The sequence below is a fragment of the Saccopteryx bilineata genome, chromosome 1 (assembly GCF_036850765.1).
Source record: "Saccopteryx bilineata isolate mSacBil1 chromosome 1, mSacBil1_pri_phased_curated, whole genome shotgun sequence".
Taxonomy (NCBI): domain Eukaryota; kingdom Metazoa; phylum Chordata; class Mammalia; order Chiroptera; family Emballonuridae; genus Saccopteryx; species Saccopteryx bilineata.
Window position 1 is genome coordinate 91,243,043 of NC_089490.1, and position 10,394 is coordinate 91,253,436.

Below are 10,394 nucleotides of genomic sequence, written 5' to 3' on the forward strand. Positions count from 1 at the left end.
GCCTCAGAGCTATATTGGACACTGCACAATTTGGGTCAGCTATACCCTGTGTTTGTCATATGCAGCCGGCTTATTAATAAATCTCCTATTAATAAAACTCCTAAAAATTCATTTGGACTTGGTGTCTCTATGCAAACCCGGCGGAACCAGAAGGAGCACGTGACCACTGTAGCACGAGCAGCTGTCATGGCTGCTGCCGCATCTCTGTCCTACCCTCAAAGGGGGTCGGCATTCATGCTCTAATACCTCTTATCTGAACTGTGAAATGCAACATGCTCCTGAAAGCTGAAACTTTTCTCATAATTCACTGGGTGGTAAAACTTGATCTGAATTGGTGCAGTTTTATAGTTTTGTGGGGTTTTTTAGTTTTATAGTTTTGATGTATCTCATTTAATCTGAATATTCATTGTTTCACTGCAGAAATAGTAACCATGCTTGACTAAGGAGGGCAGCTGAGATGTTACATAAGATACAATATTTGCACCTTTCCAAAAACCCTCACATTGTAAACTCCGAAACACATCTGGCCCCCAGGATCTGAAACACAGGACTTCAGTCCCAACTCCCCCATCACGCAGATGAGGAACGGGGAGCTCAGGAGGGTCTGCGGCTTGCCTGTGATCACGCAGCTGAGGAATGGCGGAGCCAGCTGGAGACTCCCCACCATGGGAACAGGCGACCGTGCAGCCACGGGCTGCAGTGTGTCCTCCTGTGGGTGCCAGCTCGGACCAGGGTTGTGTGGCTCGCTCACATTTGTACGCCCACGTCCTCTCCCTCACCTTACCTGAGGCCACACCAGGGGCTGTGGCCCACTCAGCCAGCTTGGTTCTGCAGGGGTTAGGGCCTGACTGATGTGCCCTGGGTGCTATGTGCAGGAACGAGAGGCTGGTGGGCCACTGAGCTGGGATCATCGGGGCCTCTCCAGCCCTGGCATCCGGCCTCCCAGACTTGCGGACACTCTGAACAGAGGCTGTCCTTGAGGTCGAGTTGGCCAGTTGGGCAGGCGCGCCATCTGGGCCTCCCTGCTGCTTGTCCTCAGTCCTGGGAGCCTTGGAGACCAGGCCAGCCATTGGACCCGGAGTGGTGTTTACCACAGCAGCTCTTGTGAAACAAAAGCCCCGAGAGATTCTGGGTGAGCAAAATAATCTGTCACGAGAGGGAAACGCTGCTCATGGGGTGAGACAGAAAACAGGGGTGTGCCCTGCCACCCGGGAGAGTGAGAGGGTGCTGTTGCCTCCTGTCTTAGCCTCACCGAAGCCTCCTCAGGGCCCCAACCTGCTGAAAAGAAACGAACTGGCCCTAAGGTACCTCAGTCTTTTGTGATTTAAAACCTGCTGTCCTGTAGAGCCGTAGAGTTGGTCACTTGGGGGGTGAATGTTTAGGCAAATTAAAGTTGAAATGTTCTATCAGGGCCTTTTCTTCGCTTAAAAGCTTGCTGTGCCCCCAGGCGGCATCTGGGTGTGGGTGCCTGCCTGTCCCTCTGGAGTCTCACTGACAGCTCAGAGGCCTCCTTTGTCCCACCCTCCCACTGGGTGCCCGGTGCCCCCTGCTGTTGAAGTCCACTGCCCACTGGCTCAGGGGGCCACTGCAGCTCTGAGGAGAGGCAGGTGTTCGGTTCCAGCCACACCCGCATCGCATCCCCCCTCCCTGAGGTCCCCGAGCCCTCAGCCTGCAGCCTCTGCTGCCCTCCCGCCCTTGCACCCCCCAGGAGCTGGGGGTTGGGGGACTAGACAGAGCAGAGGGGGAGGTGGTGGCTCTGCCCCTCCCTGCCTGAACAACCACACGATCTTCTCCAGCCCCTGCCCTCATCCCCTGCTCCAGGCTGCCTTCTCAGCCCACAGGGAGTTTCTATGGCCCCTCTGCCACAGTTGGGCCACAATAGGGGAGGAGCTGCTGGCAGGACACCAGCCTCTCTGACTTTTTGCTCTTGTCCCTCCATCTGCCTGTTTCCCTCCCAGTCCTGGAAGACTTCGCCCCACATGGAGGTCTAGTGAGGACTTCTGTAGGTCCTATCCGCCCCTCCCTCACCCTAACGACTTGTCCTTTGTTCTTATTCCTTGGGAATAAAGCCTCTTGGTTTAGCCAAAGGTGAAAGGGGTCATTTTTTTGGTGGGAGGGATGTTGCAATTTACAAATAAAGAGAACTATACATTGGCAGGTATTTCAAAAATATCCCTTATGCCCTGGCCAGATAGCTCGATTGGTTAGTGTCATCCTGAAGCACAGAGGTCAACAGTTCGATTCCCGGTCAGGGCACATACAGAAACAGCTCGATGTTCCTGTTTCTCTCTCTCCCTCCCTTTCTCTTTTGCTGAAATAAATAACTAAATAACTAAAAAAAAATTTTTTAATTCCTGTTACACTTGTCAGAGGTTTAAAGAATTTCCACTCTTAATAAAAAAACAGCATTTTCACTTTCGTAATCTATTTATTTTTTATTTATTTATTTATTGTATTTTTCTGAAGCTGGAAGCGGGGAGAGACAGTCAGACAGACTCCCGCATGCGCCCGACCGGGATCCACCTGGCGCGCCCACCAGGGGCAATGCTCTGCCCATCTGGGACATCGCTCTGTTGTGACCAGACCCACTCTAGCGCCTGGGGCAGAGGCCAAGGAGCTATCCCCAGCGCCCGGGCCATCTTTGCTCCAATGGAGCCTTGGCTGCGGGAGGGGAAGAGAGGGGGAGGGGTGGAGAAGCAGATGGGCGCTTCTCCTGTGTGCCCTGGTCGGGAATCGAACCCGGGACTTCTGCACACCAGGCCAACGCTCTACCACTGAGCCAACAGGCCAGGGCCACTTTCGTAATCTAAATGAGCGTGGAAGACGCACCAGTCAGGTTAACCACTGCAGTTGAGCCTCCAGCGGGGGCCCCTCCCCACCCAGGGGCCTGGCCACAACCGCTGTTGCTGAGGAATCTATTGGCTGAACATCAAACACCCCGGCTGCTTGGGGTTTTAATTTTCAGTTCTTTGAACACAAACTGTAGGGATAGAGTGGGGTTAATTTAAATTTAAGAATGTCTGGAAGACACTCTGTCAGCTCCAGCCTCAAAAATCACAGCTGACTAACCAGCCTGGGAAAGGACAGGCGGCCAGGTGGGAGCTCAGGGGCTGACTAACCAGGCTGCGTCTAAGCAAGGGCTTGTTACTGACGAGTTTGGGTTCTTATCTCCTGATGTAAAAGGATTTAGCCCAGGGACACCGATAAGAGCAAAGGCAGACACGCTAAGGCTCTGCAGAGGGCAGGAACACTGAGCTAGGGTCGCATGCTTGCCAGAGGTGAGGTCATGGGTGCTTATGGCTGGAGGATGTTACCAGCCAAAACAACCGAGACCTTGAATCTTGTCTCCTTAAGGAAAGAATTCAGTCAAGAGACAAAGTGCAGCAAGTGAAGCAAGAACTTACTGGCCATGCATGAAAGAATACACTGGGGTACCGAGCAGGCAGCTCACTAAAGAGAGCGCCATTAGTTACAGAGCTGGGACAGTGAACCACGAAGGGTCTGGGACAAAAGGAGCAACAAGAGACAGCCTAGGCAGGCCTGCTTTGGTTCTCTAGAAATGTTACAGGACACAAATGAGCCATGGCGGGGCTGCTCTGGCTCATTGGAAAGTCAGAGAAAAGGGGGCCTTGGAGACAGGTTCAGGGGGCTAGCCAGGGAAGAGCTGCCCCTGTCCATGGTTCCCCTGGTTGCAAGTCTTGTTGGGTCCTTTTTTTTTTTTTTTTTTCTTTCTGAAGTTGGAAATGGGGAGGCAGTCATACAGACTCCCACATGCACCCAACAGGGATCCACCCTGCATTCCCACCAGGGGGCGATGCTCTGCCCATCTGGGGTGTCCCTCTGTTGCAACCAGAGCCATTCTAGCACCTGAGGCAGAGGCTATGGAGCCATCCTCAGTGCCTGGGTCAACTTTGCTCCAATGGAACCTTGGCTGCGGGAGGGGAAGAGAGAGACAGAGAGGAAGGAGAGAGAGAGGAGTGGAGAAGCAGATGGGCGCTTCTCCTGTGTGCCCTGGCTGGGAATTGAACCCGGGGCTCCTGCACGCCAGGCCGACGCTCTACCACTGAGCCTACCAGCCAGGGCCTTGTTGGGTCCTTTAGAGCAGTGGTCCCCAACCTTTTATGGACCATGGATCGGTATAATGTCAGAAAATATTTTCACGAACCAGCCTTTAGGGTGGGACGGATAAATGTATCACGTGACCGAGACAAGCGTCAAGAGTGAGTCTTAGACGAATGTAACAGAGGGAATCTGGTCATTTTTTAAAAATAAAACATCGTTTAGACTTAAATATAAATAAAACAGAAATAATGTAAGTTATTTATTCTCCTCTGTGGACAGGTACCAAATGGCCCATGGACCGGTACCGGTCCGCGGCCTGGGGGTTGGGAACCACTGCTTTAGAGCTTAGGAGAAAGGCATGGACATGCTCAGACCTGCAGGAAAGCAAGCTGGGTCTTCTGGCCTAAGGGCTTTTAAGGGTGGAGATTTTAGGGGCAGTCCCATGGCAGGATTTCAACAGAATATTCATCAGCTATCCAGGTGTGTCTTTTAGGGTCATGGTCTCCACTGATTGGTCAGCACCAGGACAGAGGGAACATTAGTCAATGCAGCCAGCCCTGAGGTCAGCCTGCCATCAGTTGTCTGGTTTTACTGCTTTTCTGGGCCTGGAGCTAAAATGCAACTGAGGTCTACATGTATTTGATGTGGGTCAGGATCTCATTGTCCTGGGGCCTTATTGGGTAGAGCTATTCTCCCGCCCCTTGTTCACTCCCCTGCCAAGGGGGTCTAACCTGCATGACTAGCAACATTCCAGAGAAGGAAAGATCAGGGGAAGGTTCAAACCACATGACCAGCCTTATGAAAGGTCAGGGGTCTAAACCACATAACCAGCAACAGTGGAAGAAAGGTCATCCTGAGGGCGAGATCCTTGTTTTCCCAGTTTTGTCCATTGCTAGGCCCCTGGGGCTTCCCACCCTGGTGGCCTTCAGTGCCTGGCCTGTAGTCCTTGCTGGGCTCCTGTTTGTCTATCTGCCTGCCATGGAAATTGCTGGGGTTAACCAATCAGGGAATAGGTGTAAGGCCAGGAGCCGTCATCGTGACCATTCACATGCAGGTTCCCATTGGATTCGGGCAGGCGATAAAGAAATGGCGGAGTCAGAGGATGGGGGGCCATCCTATTTATTGGTGTCTCATCAAGACAGGCAAACCACAAAAGAAGACAAGGGAAAAGCAGAAAACCAGCTCTTCCCATGAAGGGCAAGGGATCAGGGGAGCCCCTGCAATTGTGATAGCAGGAACTGTGTGTCTGAGCTCCTGGTCTGTCCCACTTTATAGTGTAGAAAACCAAAATCCCTTAATCCAATATACAAACAAGGAAGTCTCCAATACAAAGTCACTTATCCAAGGCATAATTGGATTTCTCATGAGAGTGCACCACCCAGATCATACAATCAGTCAGGGTGTGGGGAAAAGCTTAGTCCTAAAACCAAACCTTAGGCTACAACGGCCTGGCCTGCTTATAGCCTGTCCCCCACACCCAATATAAGTCACAAGCGAGCAAACATATATATCATGTTTACAAACTTATTTGACCAACAATAGGTTAGTAGGCTTTTTCCTTTCCTGGAATACTGATGTCCGGGTATATGTCAGTGTTGGGCAGATAAAATACAGTGTGTCCGTAAAGTCATGGTGCACTTTTGACTGGTTACAGGAAAGCAACAAAAGTCAATAGAAATGTGAAATCTGCACCAAATAAAAGGAAAACTCTCCCAGTTTCATACCTATTCAGTGCAGTTCCATGTGGGCTCATGCACAGATTTTTTAGGGCTCCTTAGGTAGCTATCCCGTACAGCCTCTACAGACTCGTCACTGACTGATGGCCTATCAGAACGGGGTTTCTCAACCAATCTGCCGGTTTCCTTCAACTGCTTATCCCACCAAGTAATGTTATTCCTTTGTGGTGGCACTTTGTTATAAACATGCCGATATGCACGTTGCACTTTGGTCACGGATTCGAATTTAGCGAGCCACAGAACACACTGAACTTTCCTCTGTACCGTCCACATCTCAACTGGCATGGCTGTGGGTTGCTCCACTGTATACATGGTGTTACGTCATCACCTGTGCATGCGCACATGCTGCCACATCATCCTATAGAAACTAGGAGGGTTTTCCTTTTATTTGGTGCAGATTTCACATTTCTATCATCTTTTGTTGCTTTCCTGTGACTGGTCAAGAGTGCACCATGACTTTACGAACACATGTATATTATGCTCACTTTGTTAAAGATGGGGCTGCCACCCTGGCTGGTTGGCCAGCAGTAGAGTGTTGGCCTGGCATGCAGGGGACCCGGGTTCGATTCCCGGCCAGGGCACATAGGAGAAGCGTCCATTTGCTTCTCCACCCCCCCCCCCCCATTCCTCTCTGTCTCTCTCTTCCCCTCCTGCAGCCAAGGCTCCATTGGAGCAAAGATGGCCCGGGCCCTGGGGATGGCTCCTTGGCCTCTGCCCCAGGTGCTAGAGTGGCTCTGGTCATGACAGAGCGACGCCCCGGAGGGGCAGAGCATCGCCCCCTGGTGGGCAGAGCGTTGCCCCTGGTGGGCAGATCGTTGCCCCTGGTGGGCGTGCCAGGTGGATCCTGGTTGGGCGCATGCGGGAGTCTGTCTGACTGTCTCTCCCCGTTTCCAGCTTCAGAAAAATACAAAAAAAAAAAAAAAAAAAAAAAAAAGATGGGGCTGCCCACATGGAAGCCCATCGCTCAGGTAATATTAATGTGTGTTGGGAGTGGGCTGTGGGTAGGCAGGATCCTTGTAGCTTGGGGCTTGGTTTTAGGACTAAACCTTTCCCACCCTTTTTGATGTGGGGTGGTGCAATCCCATCATGCCTCAGATAAATGACTTTGTATTAGAGACTTCCCTATTTTGTATATTGGATTAAAGGTTTTGATTTCTGCACTATAAAGTGGGGCAGACCGGGAGCTTGCTCTCTTTCGGTTCCTGAGATTAGCATTAGAGGAGAGAGCAGAGAGGAGAGCAGAGAGAGGCCACATGGAGGAGGCCAGGAGAAGCAGCCAAGATGGTGGAGTGTTGAAGGAAAAGCCAGTTTGTGCAGAGTTTGTGCAGAGAGAAGGAGATGGGGAACTGAAGTGAATAAGGCTGGTGAGCTAGAAACCTTTGATTCTAGGAAACTTGGATAAATCAGTAGCTTTGTGAGCACTGAATGAGTGGGTTTTGGAGCCCAGTGTGTGTTTTTACTTGCCCGCTGGGTGCAAGCTAGGATTAAAGATAATAGCCCACCAGTTCTTGGCTCCATTGTTTCATTACCGTCTGTCCGAATCAAATGCGAACCTGCATGGGCCAGGCGGCTGTGATGGTGGCGTGGCTACTGGCTTTACAGTCAGCAAAGTGAAGCATTCTGGAATTGTGCAGCACTTATTGTGGGATGCAGGAAGGGACTTTCCCAGCCAGTATTGAGTTTTTAATTAATGGCTTGGCTTTAGATCTGAAAAATAGACTTAAAAAGAATCAGGTTAGTTCTTGGACCATTGTTTTATAGCTACCCATTGATAACTGCCATAGTTCTGGCAGGGCCTGACTCGATGGAACAATATATATATATATATATATGCTTTTTTTTTGGAGAGAGAGAGAGACAGATGGACAGACAGACAGAGACAGACAGGAAGGGGAAGAGACGAGAAGCATCAGCTCATAGTTGCATCACTTTATTGATTGGGGTTTTTTTTGTTTTTTGTTTTTTTTTGTATTTTTCTGAAGTGAGAAGGAGGGAGGCAGAGAGACAGACTCGCACATGCGCCCAACTGGGATCCACCCAGCATGCCCACCAGGGGATGATGCTCTACCCATCTGGAGCATTGCTTTGTTGCAACCGGAGCCATTCTAGTGCCTGAGGCAGAAGCCATGGAGCCATCCACAGCGCCCAGGCCAACTTTGCTCCAATGGATCCTTGGCTTTTGGAGGGAAAGAGAGAGACAGAGAGAAAGTAGAGGGGGAAGGGTGGAGAAGCAGATAGGTGCTTCTCCTGTGTGTCCTGGCTAGGAATTGAACCCGGGACTTTCACATGCCGGGCCAATGTTCTACCGCTGAGCTAGCCTGCCAGGGCCTACATACTTGTATCACTTTAGTTGTTCATTGATAGCTTCTCATATGTGCCTGGACTGGGGGGCTTCAGCTGAATGAGTGACCCCTTGCTCAAGCCAGCAACCTTGGGCTCAAGCCAGTGACCATGGGGTCATGTCTATGATCCCACGCTCTAGCAAGTGACCCTGCACTCAAGCCGGATGAGCCCGTTCTCAAGCCCATGACCTTGATGTTTTAAACTTGGGTCCTCAGAGTCCCAGCTGGACGTTATATCCTTTGCGCCACTACCTGGTCAAGTGATGGAGCACCTTTTGGTAACATTTCATTCTATCTGTTTCAGACTCAGCCACATGTCCTTCTTGTCCACTCAAATTTCACATTTCTGGGAGAGAATCTGATTGGCCTAGATGAGGTCTTATGCCCAGACCTGTGTTTTGGACTGTGTCCATTCATGTTGTTATAACAAAGTAACAAAGACTGCATGACTTATAAACACAGACATTTATTTTTCACAGTTCTAGAGGCTGGAAGTCCAAGGTCAGGGTGTCAGCGTGGTTGGATTCTGGGGAGGACCCTTTTCTTTACAGACTTCTTGCTGTGTTTTCAGGTGGCAAAAGGAGCTAGATTGCTCTCTGGATCTCTTTTATGAGGGCACTAATTCCATTCAGGAGGCCCCACCCTCATGAACCAATCACCTCCCCCTGCCCCAGTGCCGTCACACTGGGTGCAGGATCCAACATGTGAATTTAGCAGGGGGTGGGGGTGGGTGGGGGGGCACACAAACATTAAGACCATAGCAGGGTGGTGGGCAAGAAGGAGAGGTTTGCTGTCCACCCATCAGAACCCCATGGGGTAAAGGAGAGGCAGTTACCCAAAGAAAGGGGGCGCTGTTCCCAGAAAAGACCAAGAGAGGATATTTGGAGGCAAAAACAAAGATGTTCACTGCATTCTATCCTTTGCCTAACACACACACACACACACACACACACACACACACACACACACATCTTTCAGATATAGAATTTTAAAATGCCTTCCTTGTAAGATGTGACAACACAGTGAGTACTGAAAGTACTCACTCTTTTCTAAAAGAAAGTGCCCAGTGATTGGCAGTAGATCTACCCAATGGAGCTGCTGGGTTGTGAATCCAGATCTCTGGCCTTCTCTCACCCATCCTATCACAGCCCTCATTGACACTCAAATCTATGGCCTAAAGTAGTATGTTCAACCACCACTAATAGACAGTAAAAGGAATGAAGAGGAGAGTTAAAGAACGTTCTGAAAAATTACACTGGAAGCAAAAGGTTACAATCTTTTTCTGAAACTGTTATTAATATTAGCAACAGTTCCAAAAAAAGTGTTAGTAATAATAATAGTGATAAACATTATAGCCATAATTTCCTGAGCGCTTGCCCGGCGCTGACTATCGCTCCAGGGGCTCCACGTGTGTTAGCTCAAGATCACGGTGGGTACTCATGACTCTCCTCCTTGATTACCAACTCCCATCTTCCTGAATCAGGTGTTGGTAGCCTTCCAGCAGCCTTCCCCCCGACCCCCGCCACACTAGGGCAAGCAGGCAGGGACCCCCTCCCTGCACCCAGTGCATATTGGCTAGGCCACTTCCCTTTGACAGATGTGGCCAGCCTCTTTGCCAGCAGTGTGATCCTCTTTTCATCTCTTTGTCTCATGGCTCAAGAGCTCTAAAGAGGCAGCTCACACTTGGTGAAGATGGTAAATTATACGTGATACGTATTTTTACCATGATTTTTAAAAACAAAAAATAAGGCCGGCTCCAAGTAAAATGGTGCAGCCACTCTGGGAACAGTCTGGCAATTCCTCAAAAAGTTAAATATACCATCAGTGAATGAGTGGATACACAAGCCATGGCATATACACACAGTGGAATATTATTCAGCCATAAGAAAGAACAAATGACCAGTAGCTACTGCCTGTGGACAAACCTCAAAGACTTGATGACAAGTGAAAGAAACCAGACATGAAAGGTCACAGAATGTATGATTTCATTTATATAAAATGTCTAGAACAGGTAAACTCGGAGAGACAGAAAGAAGCAGATTGGTGGTCGCCAAAGACTCAGGGGAGAAGAGATTGGTGATCTTTAATGGGCCTGGGGTTGCTTTTTGGGGTGATGCAAACTTTTGGAACTAGATAAAGGCGATGGCTACACAACATTAGTAATGTGCTACACACTGCATTGTGCACTTTAAATAGTTAATTTTATGCTATGAGTTATTCACTTCAGTTTTAAAAAGTCAGAAAAAAATAATTT